The sequence below is a fragment of the Tupaia chinensis genome, unplaced genomic scaffold (assembly GCF_000334495.1).
Source record: "Tupaia chinensis unplaced genomic scaffold, TupChi_1.0 Scaffold000118_1, whole genome shotgun sequence".
Classification (NCBI taxonomy): domain Eukaryota; kingdom Metazoa; phylum Chordata; class Mammalia; order Scandentia; family Tupaiidae; genus Tupaia; species Tupaia belangeri.
Window position 1 is genome coordinate 3,934,957 of NW_006159584.1, and position 22,877 is coordinate 3,957,833.

Consider the following 22,877-nt stretch of genomic DNA (forward strand, 5'->3'; position numbering starts at 1 on the left):
AAAGATAAAGGACCATCAGTCATTTCCCACAAAAGTATTCCCTAGGATATGAAATTTAAATACAGAGAAGACTTCCCCATTGAAGTTCTGAACTATTGCTTTCAGGGACTAAGACTAATGAAGATTTTCTACTGAGACTTCATCTTCAAGATCCCATTCCGAAGTGGTAGGGTACCCCTTAAATCCATTTCTCTGTCCCTCTCTGCCTCTCTTGCCTTTTAATTATCTTTTTTAAATTTATTTTTTTTTTTGGAGAGGTTTTTCGCTATAGGGCGCGTGCGCTCGCCAGACAGACAGAGTCATAGAGACAGAAAGCAAGAAATCACCCCCCCGGGGGGATGGTCACACCGCAATCCCTTCTCCTCCATTCTCCTCTTGGGATCTTGGGCACGCACACACACGCGCCTGGCTTGAGTTTAAGCCACCGGGTCCAGGATGTGAACCGCGGTCGACTACGTGGGAGTCCAGTGACATAGCCATTACGCTAACTGCTGGTTCCCTTTTAAAAATTTTTTTTAAGGAAGTATTTTCTTGACTCTCAGATCCTCTTTTATCTAGTTAATTCACACCTTTCCTCCCTACCATTTAGGAGAGGGAAAAAGACTCCCGGACTGGAGCTGAGAACTGCTGTGTTCACTTGGCACTTGTGTGAAGCATCATTTTCATTTTTGCTTTTTTTAAAAACATAATAAAACAAAATTTTTTTGTTGTCTTGTCTTTTCTTTCTCTCTCTCTTTCTCTTTCTCTTTCTCTTTCTCTTTCTCTTTCTCTTTCTCTTTCTCTTCTCTTCCTCTTTCTCTTTTTCTTTCTCTTTCTCTTTCTCCTTCTTTGTTTTCTTTTACCCTCATCACTTTGTTGTTCATCCTCCATGTTGTGACTAGACAGGTCTAAGTGAACTATAGCCAAACATCTGAGTACTATTAGGATCAGAATATTCCTCAATTCCCACTGAATCTGCTGCATAAAGGAAGAAAAAGAGAATGACTGGGAGCTTGCAGATCACCTCCCCCTGCATGCCTCTGAACACTCAGATTAACCTTCAAGAAATTAGGAAGAAACATATAACCCATCAGATGACTGGAAATCACTGCAGGAGCAAGAGAAAAATGACCAGTTCTCCAAGAAGTTCTGGAGAGTGTGCTATGTCAGGAAAACTAAATACAGATACACAGAAATATAAGTTCAAAAACAGCTAAGAAAATGGCCAACTTAATGGTACGGACAAGTCTGGAGTTGAATGTTATCTTCCAGAATTTAAACAGAAAGATTGGACCACAACAGAAGATAGATTAAGTACATGAGACTGAACTGGTGAAATATAATTTTATGACTTTTCACTAAAACATTACTGACTTTCTTCTATGCTTGATTTCCCAGATTTAAGGATTTTTATCTTCTCTTGAGCTGTTGATAGGTTTATGTATCTACTATTTGAACAAAATCCTAACCTATTTTCTGGCTTTAAGTGTAAGCAAATTTCCCTTAACAGTTTTTGATTTTGATTTATTAAACCTAAAACTGCCTTTCTTGAAATTAAAAAATATATTTAAAAAATATATAGTTAATGACCACAATAGGCTGTAGAGCCTCAACCAGGTACTACTTTATAGTATATTCATTCTACTCACAAGTTTCATGCCTAAAGTCAGACATGTGTTCACAGATACGTATATACCAGCTGAACTTGGTATTGAAAGTAGTTAGATTAATTAAGATATTGTGTGAATCAATAATATGTGGGTGGGGAACCAGCAGTTGGCGTAATGGCTATATCGCTGGACTCCCACATAGTCGACTGCAGTTCGTGTCCCGGACCCGGTGGCTTAAAACTGATGCCGGGCGCATGTGCATGTGTGCCCAAGATCCCGAGAGGAGAATGGAGGAGAAGGGATTGTGGTGTGACCATCAATCCTGGGGGGTGATTTCTCGCTTTCTGTCTCTATGTCTCTCTCTGTCTGTTTGGCGAGCACACACACCCTATAGCGAAAACCTCTCGAAAATAATAATAATTAATAATATGGGGGGGGGGCAATGGAAGCATACCGGAGACAGTGAGCAAATGACAGAGGGTGAGAAATAGGGGAGGGAAAAAAGCAAGAAATTTTCCATTTATACATATAAGAAAATTATTTGTTGACAGTAATTTGTATGATTAAGCCACTATACAGTGTATTCTTGGAGGGAAATTGCATTTTGTATGCTGTGATGATGTTTAGTGAATGAATGTAAGATAAAATTTAAAAAATACTTTTTGTTGGATATGAGATTTGCATATATTTTTCCCAATTGTTCTTTTATTCTCTGAACCTTGTCTTCCACAGAAAGTATTTAATTTTAATAAACTATAATTTATCAATTAAAAAATTTAAATATGAGCCGACTGTACATTAGTTTTAGGTTGATGCATATATCTACCAAAGTTAACTGATTCAGTAAACTGGAGGTTTTCTTTGTAGATTGTGTTCAACCATTACCAATTAATACTTACCTGTTATTAGTAGATCAAATGAAATTCTCTCTTTAAAATTAAAAATACAGATGTCAAAACTAGAATAAATCAAAGGACATTGAAATCAAGATTTTCACAACTAAAATGTACATTTTGGCAATCAGTTCTGATTCCATAGTTTTTGTTTGTTTGTTTTATGTTTTTGTTATAGGATGCATGCATTTACCAGAGAGAGACAGAGAAATAGCGAGAGGGAAAGTAGGAGCTCACCCCGCTGGGGGGATGGCCACACTGTTATTCCTTCTCTTCCATTTTTCTCCTGAGATTTTGGGTTCATATGCACAGATGTCCAGCATGATTTTCTAGTCACCAGGTCTGGGACTGAACTCCAGTCAGCCATGTGAGAGTCCAGCTCCTTAACCACCTGGCCACCTGCTGGTCCCCCAAAATTTGTCTTAACAAGGCTCATTACAGTGTATACCTATATGCAGCCTCTGATAAGCTCTAAGTAATCCTTCTGTAAAATTAAGGAATATAAATTACTATTCAAAGTCCCTAATCCTCAAAAAGGAAACTTTCCTGAAAAGTATACTAATGTGTACATGACAGCTCTGTCATTGGAAAATATTTGTGAACAAATGTTCTCATTGTCTTGATTAAGGTTAAGAGTAACCATGAAATTTTCCTTTGGCCAATTAAAGGAGCTAAAAATGTAATATGTCACATCTGTATGAAAGATTTAAGAGCCAGGACACAAGTCCATGCTCATTTACCCTCTATTTTGACAATCTGAGACATATATGCTGATTGTTTCATCTGTTTTCTTCCCAGAACAGGGAAAACAGAGGAGAGAGTTCTTTAACCTTCCATGACAGGCATACAAAGTAAGTAAGAAATTAACATTTGTTTTTCTTTAATCTCCAAGATTTCGGTGTTACTTTTAGTTGCAGTATAGCCTAGCCCTTCTGACTGGTACATTACAGGAGTAGTATCTCATGCTTTCCTTTACAATATTAGCTACATATTGTAATGATATGTTTCATATCTCAGGTTTAACTTAACTGTAATTGTTGTAAGTTAAATACACCTAACAAAGTAACAGCCTTCGAAAGAACTGAATCTTCTCTACATGATAAAATTCCCTACTATCTCAGGGAACCCATGGGAGAGTGTCATGAAGAAAACAGCTTTTTATTCTCCGTCTCAGCCACATAGTGGAACTCAGACCTACTGAGAGCAAAAAACAATGATTGAAACACCTTAGAAAACAGCTAAACATAGAACAGGAAGTTCCTGTGATTTCATTACAAAAGACAAATTGCTTTTTGGTTGGCATCAGTCCTTCGGGTGGACTGTCTAAAACATGATATGTGGGGAGGGGAGCAAAATGATCAGGAAAATCATTTTATTTCAGGGAATACTTTTGTCATACTGGTTTCAATACTTTGGAATAAGGTACTTATTTTACGATTCTTACCTCCATAAGGTATACAGTCTCCAGAATTCCCATCAAATAGCCATTAGTTACCACTTGTAAAGCATTTAGTGTAGCTCCTGGCACATAACAAATACTTTCTTTCCCCATTCCAAAACAAAATATAATTTAGAATAATAATAATGTCACATCTCAGGCTTTTTTTAGTGAAATAGCACCACTTTTGACATAAATTATAAATGTTTACGACATGGTAGAACAGCCTCAAAAGCACTTCTTTTTAGTTGTCACATCACATCAACCCACACAAAAATTTTCTGAAACCAAATTTCATAAAAATGATGACGAGGTTTCTCAAAGTGATATCTCCCTATGTCACAGTCTCTATTCACTCACAACATTGAACTATATAAGATACAATGTGTCCTCCTCTTTTTCTTAACTGTTTTTTTTTTTAAATTGCTTCTTTGTTTTATAACAAAGTCCCGTTTTTACCTTGAGAATATATTTTGTTCCAATCATAGTGTCTACAATGTCATAAGATACGATGTGTCCTCCTCTGTTTCTTAACTGTTTTTTTTCTAAATTGCTTCTTAATTGTTTTATAACAAAGTCCCGTTTTTACCTTGAGAATATATTTTGTTCCAATCATAGTGTCTACAATGTCATATTAAGTATGTTGAAAATCTCATGGAAAGCATAAAACTACCCACAAATATGCTCACTCTGCATCGAGTAGAATAAGTTGCATGTAAGGACGTAGGTTTCCCACCTATCATTCCCAACTAACATACATTCATTCTGAAGCAGGCCACTTCCTTTCCACTGTGACAGAAGTCAGAAAAAATAAACTGATAAAAAATAAGGAAGTTCTAGAATTCAGTTTTCATAAGCTTTATTCCAGAGGTGACACATGACAGTTTTCTTGTGTTATTGTTTTCTGGTAGGCTCTAAGAGACGGTATTTTTTTTTTTTTTCCAAAAGGAAACTGAACAAAACTCTACCATCAACTATAACATATGACAGTTATTCAAATCGACGCACGTTTATTGCCAATGTGCTTCATATGCCACAGGGAAGGACAGGCTCTGTACTGATAGAGAGCTGGGATTCAAATCTTCTTGTGCCATTTATTGGCCAAGTGGTGGCCAAATATAAAATTTACATATGCCTCAGTCTAGTTTAAAAAATAAATCTCTTAGCACGGACACTGTCACAAAGGACTTGCAAAATAAGCAATGGCACTTACAGCAAATAACGCTGTTCAGCAATAGCCACAAAATAAAACACCATGAAAATAACTTTTATAAGAACTTCCTTTTACAATGGTTTGTAAAAATATATGTTGCTAGGTTAAAAAGAAAGATGAACAATATGTATCGTTCTTTTGTGTGAGAGAGTAGTAATAAGGCTCTTCACCTAAAACACCTAAACCCCCAAGTACTCACACCACATATGCTACACACTCTAAAACATTCCCATAAAGTCTACTCTAGAGAAAGCTTCCCCGCATATGAAAAGTCTTAGACCTATACATCTATACTGGAATATGATAGGGCCTTCAAAAAGTTCATGAAAAATGCATAACTATGAAAAAAAATTATGCATGGATACTGAAAAATTTTGTATCAAAATAAACTCATACTTTTTTGGGAACCAGCAGTTAGCGTAATGGCTATGTCACTGGACTCCCACGTAGTTGACCACAGTTCACATCCCGGACCCGGTGACTTAAAACTCACGCCGGGCGCATGTGCGTGCGTGCCTAAGATCCCTAAGAGGAGAATAGAGGAGAAAGGATTGTGGCGTGACCATCCCCCCTGGAGGGGTGATTTCTAGCTTTCTGTCTCTATATCTCTCTCTGTCTGTCTGGCGAGCGCACGCGCCCTCCAGCGAAAACCTCTCCAAAAAATAAATAAATAAATAAATAAATAAACTCATACTTTTTAAAAAAATTTTGCTTTAGAGAAAGAGATAAAGTGAGAAATTACCACCCGCCCCCCAAGGGAAGTGGCTATGCCACAGTCCCGTCTTGCCATTCTCCTCTTGGAAGTTTGGGCAGACACATAAGCCTCTGGCATGATCTTCAAGCTGCCAGGGTTGGGACTTGAACCATAGAATTGGCCATATGGGATCCAGTCACCTTAACCTCCAGGTCACCTGCTGGCCCTGAAGTCACACTTTTTTTTCCCTTAAATCTTTACTTTTTAAATTTTTAATAATCATTTATTTATTTTGGGGGGCTGGCAGGTGGCCTGGTGGTTAAGGCCATGAACTCCCATGTGGCCGACTGAGATTGAAGTCCTGGACTTAGCAGCTTGCTTTCTCATTTTTCTTCTCTCTCTGGTCAAATTAAAAACAAATAATAATGATAAATAAAAGTAAATAATGCTCGGGGCCAGTAGATGATGGCATAATAGTTATGTCACTGGACTCCCACGTAGTTGACCACAGTTCAAGTCCCAGACACAGCAGCTTAAAACTCATGCTTGCAGTATGCATGCCTAAATCTTAAGAGGAGAATGGAGGAGGAGAGATTGCAATGTGGCCATCCCCCTCCCAGGGAGGGGAGTATCTCTTTCTTTCTGTCTCTGGTGAGCACAAGTGTCTTACAGTAAAAATCTCTCTTAAAAAAAGTAAATATTTCTTTAAAAATTGCTTTTTTTAAAAAAAAAAATTCACCGTTACTATTATTTTTAAATTTTCTATAGGACATGTGTGCTCATGAAAGAGTGACAGAGAGAAAGAAAGTGAGCAAGCAAGTTATCATCTCTGGGACTCAAACTATGGTCAGCCATGTGAGAGTCCAGTGCCTCAACCATAGTGTCACCTGCTGACCCCACACACTTTTGAAAAAGTATTTGTTTAGTTATTTTATGAATAAGAGAGATGGACTGAGTTACAGCATTCCTGGGTCCTACTGCCATGCAAATACTAAACAAAGAATGTTACAATTAAATAAAAGTAAATAATGCTCGGGGCCAGTAGATGATGGCATAATAGTTATGTCACTGGACTCCCACGTAGTTGACCACAGTTCAAGTCCCAGACACAGCAGCTTAAAACTCATGCTTGCAGTATGCATGCCTAAATCTTAAGAGGAGAATGGAGGAGGAGAGATTGCAATGTGGCCATCCCCCTCCCAGGGAGGGGAGTATCTCTTTCTTTCTGTCTCTGGTGAGCACAAGTGTCTTACAGTAAAAATCTCTCTTAAAAAAAGTAAATATTTCTTTAAAAATTGCTTTTTTTAAAAAAAAAAAATTCACCGTTACTATTATTTTTAAATTTTCTATAGGACATGTGTGCTCATGAAAGAGTGACAGAGAGAAAGAAAGTGAGCAAGCAAGTTATCATCTCTGGGACTCAAACTATGGTCAGCCATGTGAGAGTCCAGTGCCTCAACCATAGTGTCACCTGCTGACCCCACACACTTTTGAAAAAGTATTTGTTTAGTTATTTTATGAATAAGAGAGATGGACTGAGTTACAGCATTCCTGGGTCCTACTGCCATGCAAATACTAAACAAAGAATGTTACAATTTTAGTTACTAAAAGGGATACAGAGGAAAATTTCATAATGTTTAAATGGAGAATCCACCAGGAATATAACATAATCTTAAATCCTATGTACCCAATAACATAGCCTCAAAAGACATTAAGAAATAAACAGCTTTTTTGGTCAGAAATGAAATAGATAAATCAGGTAAATAGAACATTTCTTTGTCTACTCTTCAGGTCTTTTGAATATGACATTACTTTCCAAAAAATTTCTAATTGGTGTTCTCTAGACTTGTTGAAGTTGTAGTTTACTGTCTGACATTAATTTTGGAAAATTCTCAATCATCATTTCTTCAAATTTTTCTTCTACCTGGTATTCTCATGCTTCTTCTGAAATTCTTAGAACTTAAATGTTTGAAGATCTAACATCAACCCATAATCCTTTTTTTTCTCTTTTCCTACCAAATTTTTTTGTGTGTTTCAATCTGGATCATTTATATTAGCTGTTGTGTCTCTGGTCACCATTACAAGGGTACTCTCTTAAAAATTCTATCTTTTTGTGAACATTTGGTAAGGTTAATGGAGGAAAAAACCCACAAGAGAGTAGATTATCCCCATCTCGTAGACCTCTCCCCAGGGCATCATGTTTTTGCACAAGTGCATGAATGGCCTCTGCCATTCCACCTGTTCAATGGGCCACCCAGCTGAACGCTTCTGGTTAATGCTGTGACTTGCTCTCAAGAAAAGCTAGAGTCTGCATCTATTTCATTCCTGCAGACACCAGTCTCTCTTTAAATACTGGGCTACTTTTTGCCCTGCAGCCTCAGCTCTCATACGAAAAAGAAAATGTGCATTTTTTTCTGGCTTATTGTTCTTGTTGTTATAGTTATAAGGGTAGAAGAGACTTTTTTTTTCTCGATTTTTACGTTGCTTCGTTCAATAGTGGATTATAATGACTTAGTACACAAAAGATATATCACTCTAAATTTGGAAACACTTGTTTTCAAGGTGTCAGGAAACAAACATGTTCTTCTTTCTTAATATACCTATATATCAGATGGTACATTATTATAGGAACCAATAAACAGCTAACTTTCTCCATCTGCACCTGTAATTTTTTTATAAACAAGGGTTTTTAAAATCGTAATTGCCTTTAATGATTTCAGATTCAATAAAACATAAATTGAAATTTGGCTAGCCATTATGCTATTCATTTCATTTAATCTGGCAATTTCAAGGCAAATTTAAAATCATTACTAGAAAGCGGAAGCAGTATTTTAATGGATTATTCTAGAGAATTCTATTGAATTCCTTAGAGGAGGGAATCAGCAATAATGTGTTCTGTCATCTAGGTGAGATACTTATCTAACCAGAGCAGGAGCAATTTGACCAATGGGATTGAACTGAAAGTATATAGGCTTCCGTCTGTCAGCTCCTAAGGGCCAACAGACATTACAAAAACTCATATAGTGTCACCAAAATATTAATTTCAAGACAACAGTTACAAATTCTAAGAAGTTTATCTAGAAAATAATTTTTAAAGTTCAGTTTCATTTTCTTTTGAAAGAGAAAGAGAGACAAAGAGAAAGAGAGAGAAAGTGAGACAAGCACCCTAGTAGAGTCTTCAGTGCCAGTCTAACCCCAGACCTGTAGCTGGCTGGGATCATGGATAACTCAGACGAGTCCACAGGTATACCCTGTGTTAGGTAGACTCAGGCTCTGAACCCGGAACCTACCCATATCACCTCCAGCATTGATATATGTTGATATAAACTTCAGCTTTATATTTGATTTGAATCAGGAACTTTTAGTCTTCCTTTTATAACTTTCACAGTGGGAAGAAATGCATATGGCTTGTATGGGTATATGAGGCTGTATTACACTAATGTTTAATGTCCTTTAATATAGCTATGTGGTTTTCAAAAGTTCAAGTTTCCTGGAAAAAAAAACTTACTGTCATTTGTATGGACTAAGTACTTTCAATGGTCATTAAAAAGCAGCCCATTCACAGCTATGCAGGCAGTAGGGTGTTGTGGTGTAATACCAGAGTCATATGGGAAGGTCTGAGGTTCAGATCTTGGGTCCACCTGAACGCGTTGGGCTGGCTGACTGGAAGGCTTGAGGTAGGAGCTTAAGGAAGCTTGAGGTAGGTGTGACAAGACTGTGTGGGGTGTACCCTATTTCCCCGTCTCCCTTTTCCTCTCTCTCAGAAAATAAACTTTGCTTTAAAAAAGTCAAGAAATTTCTGCATTCTACTTCAGTTGACATGTATAAATATAATTTTGAGTAGAATGGCTCAGCATATGAAATGGAGGGCTTCAATACAAAGTGGATTTAGACAGCGCCTCAACCATCGTTTATGCCACATTCCATTTTTTTGGTGGTTAGGAACTTAAACCAGCAGGGGAGCAAGTAGCAAATTCACAATGATATAGGAAGGGTAATGGCAAAGCTGGGAATCAAAATCTATCTCTGCATTTCAGACTCACTGTTTATTTCCATTGTGTAGTTCTTCCTCAACATATATGAGTAAGAGAAAAAATTGAATTAGAACAATATAGCAGAACTTCTAATGGTAGAAGTATCACGTCGGTATTGTAAGCATGAATTGTGTGTGATTTATATTGACTACTTGGCCTATTCTACTATGTATTTCGCTAGGGTAATGAGCCACTTACCTGTCCCTTACTCTGCTTTTCATCTTAATTTTTTGTAATTATGTCACTAAAAGTACAACTGAGCCAAGGAAAATAAAAGGAAGAGCTTTACTTTTGTCACTAACATTCACCTTCCAGAATAGACCAGATTCCTAATGGACTTATATTTTATTCCTCCCAACTATAGGAAATGTGTGAATAAGTATTGAAAGAGCTTACGCATTAAAAGTTTTGTAAAACTGTAGGGGTAAAGAAGTCATAAAATACTCATTATGGTTATCTACTAGTAGTAGGTAAATCCAAAGGAATTCTGAGACTCACTCTGTAGCCATAGCATTTACCATCCTGAGCAGCACACAGCCTTAGCTTTGTCAAGTAATCTTTCCCATAAAGGTGCGGCTGAAAAAATGTTGTGCTCATCAGGAGGAGATCTGTTTGTGAGAATATGAAACCCCTCAAGAACTATTTGAGGACACTTGGAAATACATGTAGGTAATACTAAAGTGGACAGAAATATTGCCTGAGAAATTATGGGTATTAGATGAATTAAATTATTATAATAATTGTGACTCATTAATAAGTATAAGCTAAGGAGGTCAGAAGACATTCAGGAAACCAGTAGATGGCATAATGGTTAAAACGCTGGTCTCCCACATAGTTGACTGCAGTTCAAGTCCAGGACCCTACTACTTTAAACTCATGCTGGGAATGTGTGCATGCGTGCCCAAGATCCTGAGAGGAGAATGGAGGAGAAGGGCCATCACCCTGCAGTGTGGCCATCACCGCTGGGGAGTGAAATCTCACTTTCTGTCTCTCTGTCTCTCCAGCAAGCCCTATGGCAAACATCTCACTCTTTCAAAATAAAAAGAAGAAACTTTGAATCTATAAGTAAGCATTATGTATACAATGTTTTTAAAACTATATCTTCTAGTAAATTCTGAAGAAACTCTTGATAAAACTGATACTGGGTCTCTCCATCCAAATCATCTGGTATCCTATTCAAGGGATGGTCACACACTTACATGGCGGAAATAAGGAAGTGTACGTGAGGGATCTTTTTGGACTTATACAAAAAATTATTCTAATTAAGAGATTAAAGTTCATTGCATTGCCATTAGAAAAGGCAACCTATCCAACAGTACATTTATAAACATGAATACTCATCACGCTAAACATAGTAATGGCGGTCATCACAGCTTATAAAAACAGGAAATGTGTAATACAAAGCTTCCTTTCCAAAACCCATCTTTTTATGAACTTACGCCTTGCTTTTTTTCAACCCTACACTTTGGAAAAGTGAATTTACAGTGGGTAGAAGGCTTCTAGAATGTTAGAAAGGTTATGGTTCTCATTTGTTAAAAAGTAAACTTATTTTAAGTGCTTTCATATATATATGTGTCATATTTTGCAAAAAAAAAAAATATTCTCCATTCATCTTTCTCTAACACTACTACAATATTTATGGGTCAAATCAAGACAGCACCCTACAAATCAGAAACAATAGATCTCATGAGATGCCAAAACTGAACAGTGTTTTTGAAAAAATTTGTCTATTCTCTGGATTGATGCTTTTGTGTTAGTGTAATAATATTCATAATTAGTACTTTTTAAATCCCATAATGGTTGCTTGTGGCCATTATGCATCTTACAGAGATTTTCATAAAATATTCCTTTGATTTTGGAACCACAATCCTGCTGTTGTAATCACTGTCAATGGTAGCAGGACTAGGCTAGGCAGGGTCAAATTTTAGAAATGGGCTCCAAGGTGCATTCTTACATGTCGCCTTCAAGTCAGTAGAAATCTCAGTGTTCTGATTAAATATATTAAAGCAATCATCAGAGAACAGCTAATAGGGGTTCCCCAGTGTCTACATGCCTTTGGTCTCAAACCAGGAGATATTTGTTGGCTGTGGTTTCTATGTCCTTGGCCGGCTTTAACTTCTTCCTGTCAGTTAGATTCAGGTCTGAGCGGCCCACCCAGGCTAGAGTCTTCTCTGGGGAGCTGACTATTCCTCTGCCTACTCTCCTTGCTGCAATGTCTCTGGCAGTGTATCTTTGCCCAGAGGTAGGAATCACTCTGAGTGGGCGATGAAGGCAGCCTACCTGTACAGTTTACTACCACGATAAGGGAGGCTTATCCAGGATAAGACAGTTGACAAATCCTTTCCCCCAAAACCACTCATCCTTTTCGGTTCTCCAAGCATGTGACAGGAAGTCACTTTCCTAGTTCTAAGGATTGGTGTCCTCCCCACTCTAGTGCCAACAACCATCAGTTCCTAGGTGTCCAACCATGATCCAAACTGCTGTACCCAGATAAATACAGTCACAGACTTGAAATAAGGGCCATGGAGGACAACCATGCATGTGTAGGGGAAGTTCTCACAGAAGGGGCAGCAAAAAAGGAGGAGAAAGCTCTTGCTCATAGACCTAAGACTGAATGCTGATCCACTTACTTACTAGCTATTGTGTTCAAGCACATATTATGTGAAAATAGTTGAGCATGGAGCCTTGTACTTAGTAAATGCTCAATGATAGTGACTTTGAAAGCTATTGTTACTACAGAACTGATCATTTCAAGTATAATGCAAATTATGAATACCAATTTTCACTTTTATAAAAAAACATATAATATTATAAATAAAACCCTAAACTATATGAAATTATAACCTTGACTTAGCAGACTCTGGAAAAGTCTGAAGGAAATTACTTACTTCTTCATCAAGTCCAGTAAGACATGAATGCTTTCTCCATGCTTATCATATCTTTCTTAGATTCACTAACTTTTCCACAAGTATAAACTCTATGCAATTCCTCTTACTCCTAAACAGCACTTGAAGAGGAGGATACTCACTCTGTACCCTGCTCAAGCTCTTGACCCAAATTCTTTCACCCTATGTTTAATTTGGACTGATTATATTCTAAGCTAGGTTTTATTTATAACCATCCAATTGACACACATGACTTCTGCATGCCAATATATTCTTTCATTAACTTTTCCTAAGTAAGTTACTTTTTATTTTTGTTAGAGGCAGAGATTTTTGCTATAGGATGTGTGTATTCACCAGAGAGATACAGAGAGTCAGAGAGACAGAAAGCGAGAAATCACCCCCGGGGTGGGGGATAGTCATGCTGCAATCAATTCTCCTCCATTCTCCTCTTGGGGTTTTGGGCATGCACACACATGTGCCAGGCATGAGTTTTAAGCTGTCAGGTTCAGGACTTAAACCACAGTTGACTATGTGGGAGTCCAGAGACGCAACCATTATGCCATCTGCTGGTCCCAGTGGCCTACTTTTTAACACATACGAAAAGCTATGTGACTACATTTGGCAAAAACAAAATAAAATCCTTATATAAATCAAAATATTAACATGCATCTAAATAAAAGAGCATTAGTGAACAAAAAGGATAATAATTAAAAGGATTTTAACCCATCTACTACAAAAGGGGAAAAAAAAAGAAATGACTGTTCTTGTCACACTGTGATGTAGAGTCTGGAGAGAAAATAAAATAGAAGATAATTGCTCAGAATAATTGGCCGTTAAATTCTCACTGCTAGCAAATTTCAGTTCAATCATTTCGGAAGAAAAAAATGTGTAAGATGATAACTCTTTTACATGCAAAAGACCTTTCTTACTCTTTTTGAAAGACTTTATGCAATATGCTATTCATAGGAAAAATAGAAATGATTGCCAATTAAATAAATTTCACCTAAAATAACAGGCAAATTCTCAATTCCAGTTTCTTTGAAGATGCCTTTCAAAGGATTCCCTACATTTTCTGAGAGCCTGGAATTAGAGAATCAACAAATTCTTTCTATGCACCAAAATAATATGTTCACCTCAAAGGGTGGTTTGGAACCACAGAGTAAATCTGTGATGTGTGCTAAATGGTGAAAACAAACCAAGGGCTTAGGAGATTAGAAAGTACCTGAGATCCAAAGAGAAAAGTGAAATCCTCAAGGATGACTGGCATAGTTAGTCTTTGTAAAGACAATATAGATAGTAATTATAACGATGAATTTACATAATACTGAAATGGTATAGCTGTCAAACCAAGACAGAACATGAGCAGATATAAAAGTGATGAGAAAATTAGGGCAGGGCCAGCAGGTGGTGTGGTGGTTAAGGTGCTGGGCTCCCACATGACTGACTGAGATTAGAATCCCAGACCAGGTGCTTAAAACTCACACTGGGGGGACCAGCAGATAGAGTAATGGTTATATCACTGGACTTTCATATGACTGATCCCGGTTCAAGTCCTGGACCTGGCAGCTTGATACTCATGCCAGGAACGTGTGCATGTGTGCCCAAAATTTTGAATAAAAATGGAAGAGAAGGTATTGCAGCATGGCCTCTCCCCCTGGGGAAGTGAATTCCTGCTTTCTGTCTCACTGTCTCTGTCTCTCCAGTGAGTGCATGTGCCCTATAGCAAAAATCTTTCTAAAATTTATTTTCAATTAAAAGTAAATAAATAAACTCATGCTGGGCATGTGCAGGTGTGTGCCCAAAATTCCAGGAGGAGAGTGGAGGAGAAGGGATTGCCTCATGGCCATCCCCATCTGGGGGGTGATGTCTCACTTCCTCTTATACTGTCTCTCTGGTGAGTGCATGTGCCTGATGGCAAAACCATAAAAGGAAAAAAGAGAGAGAGAGCGAGATCATTAGAACTCAAGCTGTTGATCTAGGGGAATGATCATTTGAAGCAGAACAGGGGGAGATGCAGATTTTGCTTCCATCTGGTAACAAGGGCTCAAAGTGCTCCCTAGGACAACCTTACTCACTAGCTAAATATAGGAAGCAAGGCGAAGTATAGATGAAGAATCCTTAATCTGAAAATGATACCCCCAAATATGTAACTTTCTGAGCACCAAGTAATGGTACAAGTAGAAAATCCTGCATTTGACCTCATGTGTCAGGTTACAGTAAAAATCCAGGCACATAACACACAGTTTATTCCAAGTTTCCAAGGAATACAAAGACCCTCCCAGTCCCCGTAAGCTGCAATGTATTTTTTCCTGTGCATACCCAAATCCCACCATGCAAGCCCATTCAGAATGGATAATAAAATAGCTGTATGCAGGCTGATTGCCAATGTTCATAATAGTACACCAATTACTGTGTTCTTATTTTGAAAATTATTCTGATTATTCTCTGCTCTGTGGTATAAAGGTATTGTGGAAATGTCAAAAAGGCCTGAAGAAGTCTTTATGGGTAACAAAGATAAGAGAAAGAGAAAGTTTATGTGTATCCACTACATAGAATATCAAGGTATGGGAGAATCTGGACAACAGCATAAGAATGCACCATCTTACAGAAGAGTACGAGGATGGAATGATCACCATGAATGACCTGAATAAACAAGGATAAACTGTTGAGGGTCTATGCCAAAAATGATGAACAGAAAATAATAAAAAATAGAAGAACAATTGCATAAAGCTAAAAATGAAGATTTCGGTCATAAAGTGAAAGAGTAAATCTGTCAGTGACAGAGTGAGTGTGCAACACTTAATGGAATGCTGATCATGATACAGGCAAATACCTAGCACAATGAACAGAAGTTTGAAGGGAATTGTGAATTTTCAATATGCTGGTAGCAGCAAATTAAGAAAAGACATGGCTGGGCCAGCAGGTGGCATAGTGGTTAAGGTGCTGGACTCCCACATAGTCAACCATGGTTCAAGGTTCCATCCTGGCAGCTAGAATCTCTCACCAGGTACATATGCATGTGAGCCCAAAATCCCAAGAGGAGAATGAAGGAGAAGGGACTGTGGCATGGCCATCAACCCCAGGTTGTGGGGATTTCTCACCTTCTGTCTTTCTCTGTCTCTTATAAAAAAAGGAAAAGACATGGCATTAGGTTTTAAAATATTTTTGGTTATATAACATCTGCTAATCACAAAGCAATGTAGAAATTTCTTGACAAGTTTTCTAAGGTCATCACTGATAAAAATCTGACACTGGAACAAGTCTACAGTGCTGACAAAATTCCAGTATTAAGTAAAATTTGACTAAAGGTTGCTTGCAAGAGATATGTATAAACACAAAGACAACATTTTGAATGAATAAAATATATACAGGAGATATTCCAATCAATTAATCCATTTATCACTCAATCATTAATAAAAGCTGATGTATTAGAAATATTATAGGATAAATAGAGATTGAGGCAAAATATCCAAAAATAATGATAATAATAATAATAAAAATAATAATAAAAAGCAATTTATCAAGGAGAAGAAATATTTGAACAGTATATGTTTTGTATGGCTTTAAAGAATGTTCCCACAGATCACTGATCAGTTGCAGTAGGAAAATATAATTACCTATAAAGTGGAGAAACTGAACAATCAATAATAAAATTATCAGTTAAGTCTAGATGGACATTGAAAATCTCCAAAGACTTTTATTTATTTATTTTGCCATAGGGTGCGTTTACTCACCAGAAAGAGAGAGAGAAATGCAGAGAGAGGAAAAGTGAGAAATCATTCCCCCAGGGAGCATGGCCATGCAACAATCCTTCCTCCACTCTCCTCTTAAGATTTTGGGAATACAAACACCTGGTGTGATTTTCAAGCTGCCAGGTAGAGAGAAATGCAGAGAGAGGAAAAGTGAGAAATCATTCCCCCAGGGAGCATGGCCATGCAACAATCCTTCCTCCACTCTCCTCTTAAGAGTTTGGGCACACAAACACCTGGTGTGATTTTCAAGCTGCCAGGTCTGGAACTCGAACTATGGCTAGCCATGTAGGATTCTAGCACCTTAACACCTACTGGCCCCAATGAAGACAACTTTTTGGAAGTAATATGTCTGGAAAAGCCTAACTGAATCTAATTATGAGAGAAAAAAGCACAAGACAAACCCCAAATATACTATATTCTTCAATTATCAGAGAAGCAAAGAAGACTGTTAAGCTTTCCATATTAAGATAACTTTCTAGTATGGTGAACTGGACTGGTGAGAATTGTACACATGTTGGAATGTTCACTTTGTAAGCTAAGTAACGTGATTGAATGTGTAAAAGAAACAGAAACAAAAAGAAAAAAAGAAAAAAATAGATACAGGAGATATGGCAATTAAATTCAAGACCATATATACCAGAAAGAAATAAATACAATGAAAAACATGAGCACAAAGGACAAAATTAAAAGATGAAAGCTATGATAAATGAGAAATTTATATATATTATATATACACACATATATATTTATTATCAAATATAATGTTTAAATTTAGTGAACTTTTTAACTTATCCCTGGTTATACACGCAAGTCCACTGAATTTGTGAGAAACAAAATTATTATTGTTTTAAATCATTAAGTTTTGAGTGGTTTGTTCTGCAACAATATTTAGTATAGTCTCCTAATTTTCCTTCTACCAGTTATTAGGTCACTACTTTCCTCTTATATAAGATTGATCTTGCCACTAAACTTGCAGGAGTTATGTGATTACTGATGATGAAAAATTACATTAATTTTAAAATTTCTGCAGTTACTCAGCATTTATCAGGAATCTACTAGGAATTAAGGATTGGGAGTTTGAAAAAGGGAAAATAAGGCAATGTTTCCGGTCTCAATGTTCTGCCTTGGGCAATGGGCAAGGCTATTTACTATTAAAATATTGTGTATGACTCCACTGGAGTAAAATCTCCAACAAAAGTTAGATTGTAGTACTTAGTGTGGTATGGCTTATGAAAGTAAGTTACAATACTTAGTAAAGAACAGATTATTGGGCCAACAAGGGGCATGGTGGTCAAGGCAACTGGATCCCACGTGGCTGAGAGCATGATTGGACTCTGGGGACTTGAGAAACATATTGGCACATGTGTGTGCATTTCCAAAATCTCAAAAGGAAGGAGAGATGAAGAGATTCTGGTATGACTGTGCCTCGTGGTGGGGGGAGAGTGTCTTCTCACTTTCCTTCTTTCTTTCTCTCTCTCTCTGTCTGTCCTGTGAGCAGACACATCTGTGAAAAATTTAAAAGGGAAAAAGAATTGGTTATAAATACATCTGTGTTTGGGAAAAATGAGATAAGGGTTAGAATGATTCTAGTCAGAATAAAATCAATAGTTTTTTTAATATTTTCTTCCTTTGTTTTCAGAGATGAGAGTAGTAGCATAATCGTAAACACAGCATTTACAGACTATATTGGTTGGTGCTTTCTCCACCGACCACCACATTATGGTTTTTAATTTACATTAAAAAAATGCTGGGTCAATTCTACTCTAACATTTCTTCATTCTGGATTTTGTTGACTGAATATTCAGTGTTGTTCAACATGTTTCCCATTCCCTTCCCTCTGCATATTCTATACACTGGATGTTAGATTTAGACATTTTGATACAATTAATTCAATTTTCTGGCAACACGAGAAAATCTTCAGAGTAGCTATGTATTTTCATGATAAAGAACCTTACTCATTTTCAAAATCATTATGCATGGAGCCCAGAAGTTAATTTTCTATTTATGACTGGGTGTTTCTTACACAGATAAGCTTTTAATAAATCTTCCCCCTGAAGATAATGTGGATGGTCATGGTTTAAATATGTTCAATCCTCACTGGAGAAAATTCAACGTAAAGGAAACTACGACTGGCATGAAAGCTTAGTGGTTAAAAGAGCTAGACCCCATTTTGCTGACTTCAGTTGAAATCCAGGCCCTAGTGTCTTGAAAAATACATGGGGTGCACATGCATGCATGCCAAAAAATCCCCCAGGAGGGAGAAATGGAGAAGGAATTAGAGAGTGACCATGCTCCATTGGGAAGTTCTTTCATTCTTTCTTACTCTTTATTCCTTTCTCTTTATCTTTTCCTGGAAAGCAAATATGTACTCTGCAAATTAAAAAAATGAAAAAAAAAAAAAAAAGACACCTAGAGAAAATAGAACAATGGACTCCATGGAGGTCATTACCCAGATATCAAAAAGAAAGAAAAAATTCCAAAGGAAATTTTGTTTTATGCTTTACCCTAAAGCACGTGGTTCTGAAGTGAGCTCTACGAAGCATAACGTTTTTATCTTTAAATACATATATCATTATTTTAAAGGGAAGGAGACTTTTGAAAACAAAATTGTAGTAATATTTCAAAACTAAAAACATATGTCATTAAAAAAAACAAATATGCTGAGTTGAAACTTTCACAGTTGTGTTCAAAGAAGGTTCATTTATCACCAATGGACCAAACCTAATTAAGCTCTTTGACACATGCTTATCTTTCCCGTCTTTGTTTATATGAATTTATTTATTAAAGACACAGGACCATTTTTCCTGTATTGTTCTCATATTCTAGATGTTGCTAATTACAGTCCAGGGAAATTTTATTTTATGCATTCTGCCATCTTTGTCATCCCAGAACGCTTAGTACAGTCAAGAAGTCACTGAGTAGCCCAGTATTGGTCATGCAGGTAGTAGCCTACTATTCTGTAGTGCTAAAAAGAAAAAAAAAAAAAAAAAGACACCTAGAGAAAATAGAACAATGGACTCCATGGAGGTCATTACCCAGATATCAAAAAGAAAGAAAAAATTCCAAAGGAAATTTTGTTTTATGCTTTACCCTAAAGCACGTGGTTCTGAAGTGAGCTCTACGAAGCATAACGTTTTTATCTTTAAATACATATATCATTATTTTAAAGGGAAGGAGACTTTTGAAAACAAAATTGTAGTAATATTTCAAAACTAAAAACATATGTCATTAAAAAAAACAAATATGCTGAGTTGAAACTTTCACAGTTGTGTTCAAAGAAGGTTCATTTATCACCAATGGACCAAACCTAATTAAGCTCTTTGACACATGCTTATCTTTCCCGTCTTTGTTTATATGAATTTATTTATTAAAGACACAGGACCATTTTTCCTGTATTGTTCTCATATTCTAGATGTTGCTAATTACAGTCCAGGGAAATTTTATTTTATGCATTCTGCCATCTTTGTCATCCCAGAACGCTTAGTACAGTCAAGAAGTCACTGAGTAGCCCAGTATTGGTCATGCAGGTAGTAGCCTACTATTCTGTAGTGCTGGAAGTCACGTGGTCAACAGTGGTATGGATCTCTAGTTGACCTGAAACATGCCAGATGTGAGCATACCCAAGATCTTGAACAGCTGAAGAGCTGGGGAGAGGTGATTTTAGCATGATTAGACCTTGCTGAGAGTTTTTCTCTTACTCTGTCTCATGGGTGCATATACATGCATGCATATGCACACATACTCTCAGACTCTGAGAAAAAATATTTTTTTTGAAAGAATTAACTGAAGAAGAAACAAAGCTCCAAGATGGAGAGAAAACATTCATGTGTTTCCCAAAGCTGATGCATACTGAAGAGGTGAGAAGTGTTTGCTGCTTGAATGAGTCACATTAAATTCATCAGATTGAAAGAGGAAAATGAGCTTTGAAAAACATTGCATATTTCTTTACTCCTTTCTTATTTGACCATATAACTCCAGGTGTGAAGTTTAACAACTGAAGCTCCAGACACTTCAAAAGCATTCAGAGCACTTGTCAGAATTTGGAAAGATGTTCTAGGATAAGTGAGAAATTCTTGTTTGCAGCATACCAACATCACAACAACAACACAAAAACTAATTTAGAGAACAGAGGAGGATGCAACACTGGAAAAAGAGCTATGCTTAGGAAACAAATTTGGTTCTTTTGGAGACGTACAGAAACTTTGTATAGCATGCCTATTGTCCCTGAGATATATGCAGGAGTGTGGTCATTATTACCACTGATTCATAGGATAACATTGTGATACAGAGACAACATATGCCTTGTCCAACTTTGTATAAAATAGGAGTGCTTGAAATGTCATTAGTTTTCTTAATCTTTATTCCTCTACTATCTTCTACTTTAATACCTATTATCCAAATTACAGAAGTGTCCTCTTCAGGGACTTATTATTTTCTTATAAAATTAAATAAGATAGAAGCTGATTAAGCAGCCAACCATTAATCAGCAGATATTTTTCCTTTTTTGTTTTTGTCTAAGATTTAAGAATATCACTAATCCTCACTTAGTGATTAGACCATGATTAGGAACATTTTCTACAATATGTAGTTGGGTATGTGTAAATACTTGGATTTTGTTTTCTTTGTAGGTCCCCCCAACATTTTAAAATGTTTCTTAAGAAAAAATTAAGACTGTTTCTTTTTTTTTTTTAGTTTTTGCTTGTTTGTTTATTGAGAGAGAGAAGACAGGTAATCCAACAAGGTCTTCATGTTGCAATATATCCCAGTATCAGCTAGCCTGGTCTATGGGCACACAAGTACGTGTGCCTGTGTACTCAGGGAGGTCCTGGGACATGAACCCATGCGAGTCCAGTTGTTTTACTTCTGCACCACCACCTGTTCCCAAAAATAAATATTTTTTTGTGCTTCCAAGATATTTAAAATACAGTACTTGGTCTGTATGTATTTTATATGTAATGTGCTCAAATAGTTGACCAACTGATTTCACTGAGGAACCCAACCATTTTCTGAGAACAAAGTCAGGTATATTGCGGAGGGAGTCAAAATGTGGAGAAATGGTTAGTGAAGAAATGATTCATTCCCTACTACCACTTTTTGTTTTTTCTTCACCTAGAAGTCAGGATGAATTTGTGGTGGTATGACACAGATAACTAAAATTCTCACAGAAAGCCTTCTGTGTGGCCGAATAAACCAGAGAAAGGAGTCCAGGCAATGATATAGTTGTCAGAGAGTGTAGGAGAACCTAGAGGGGATAAGACTAGAGAAGAGAGTCCTCTAATTATATTTTTTGGATACTCAAATTTCTGGCTGATCCCTGAGACAAGCAAATTTAAGAAAAACTGGGACCAGCATTTGGTGTAATGGCTATTTTGCTGGATCCCCATGTAGTCGACCACGGTTCGAGTCATGGACACAGTGGCTTAAACTCATGCTGGGCGCGTGTGCGTGCATGCCCAAGATCCCAAAAGGAGAATGGAGGAGAAGGAATTGTGGTATGGCCATCCCCCCTGGGGGGTGATTTCTTGCTTTCTGTCTCTGTCTCTCTCTGTCTTTCTGGTGAGCACATACGCTCTATAGAAAAAAAAACTGTGAAAAAAAAAGAAAAGAAAAAGATAAAAGAAAAACTAAGAGGATATAGCAAAGCCTTAAAGGATTAGACTAAACTCTGAATTTAAGCTTATAGCAGCAGGAAAGAGCTTCCTATAGAGAATAGACAATTATCTGCTAAAACAAAAACATTAAAATTCTTCAAAGGACTATAACAAAATGCAGAACTTTCTCAACATGATATCCATAATATTGAGGATATAATAAAAAATAACCTGATATAAAGAAAGAAAATGTAATCTATTCCAAAGGAAAAGGCCATTAATAAATGCCAGCCTAGTGCCCCAAGAGTTGGAATTATCAGATAAAGCCTTTAAAGCAGCGGGTAAAACAATGTTTGCGAAGATAAAGAAAATTCATTCAAAATAACTAAAAAGATTCAAAAGTTTCTTTAAAGAAAGAAAATTATTAAGAAGGCTAAGAAGAAAAATTTTGAACTGAAAAATAGAATATTAACAGATAGGCTAGTATCAAATGGAAATGACAGAGCAGTCACCAAATTTGAAGATAGGTCAACAGAACTTCTAAAGAAACCAGATTTAAAAGTACCTAACATGAGACCAGAAGAGGGCATATGGTGATGTTGCTAGACTCCCATATGGCTGACTGCAGTTCGAGTTCTGGACCTGGTAGCTTGAAACTCATGTTGAGTATGTGTCCATGCATGCCCAAGGTCTGGGGAGAAGAATGGAGGAGAAAGGATTGTGGTGTGACCATCCCCCCTGGGGGGTGATTTCTCACCTTCCCTCTCACTGTCTGTCTCTGTCTCTGT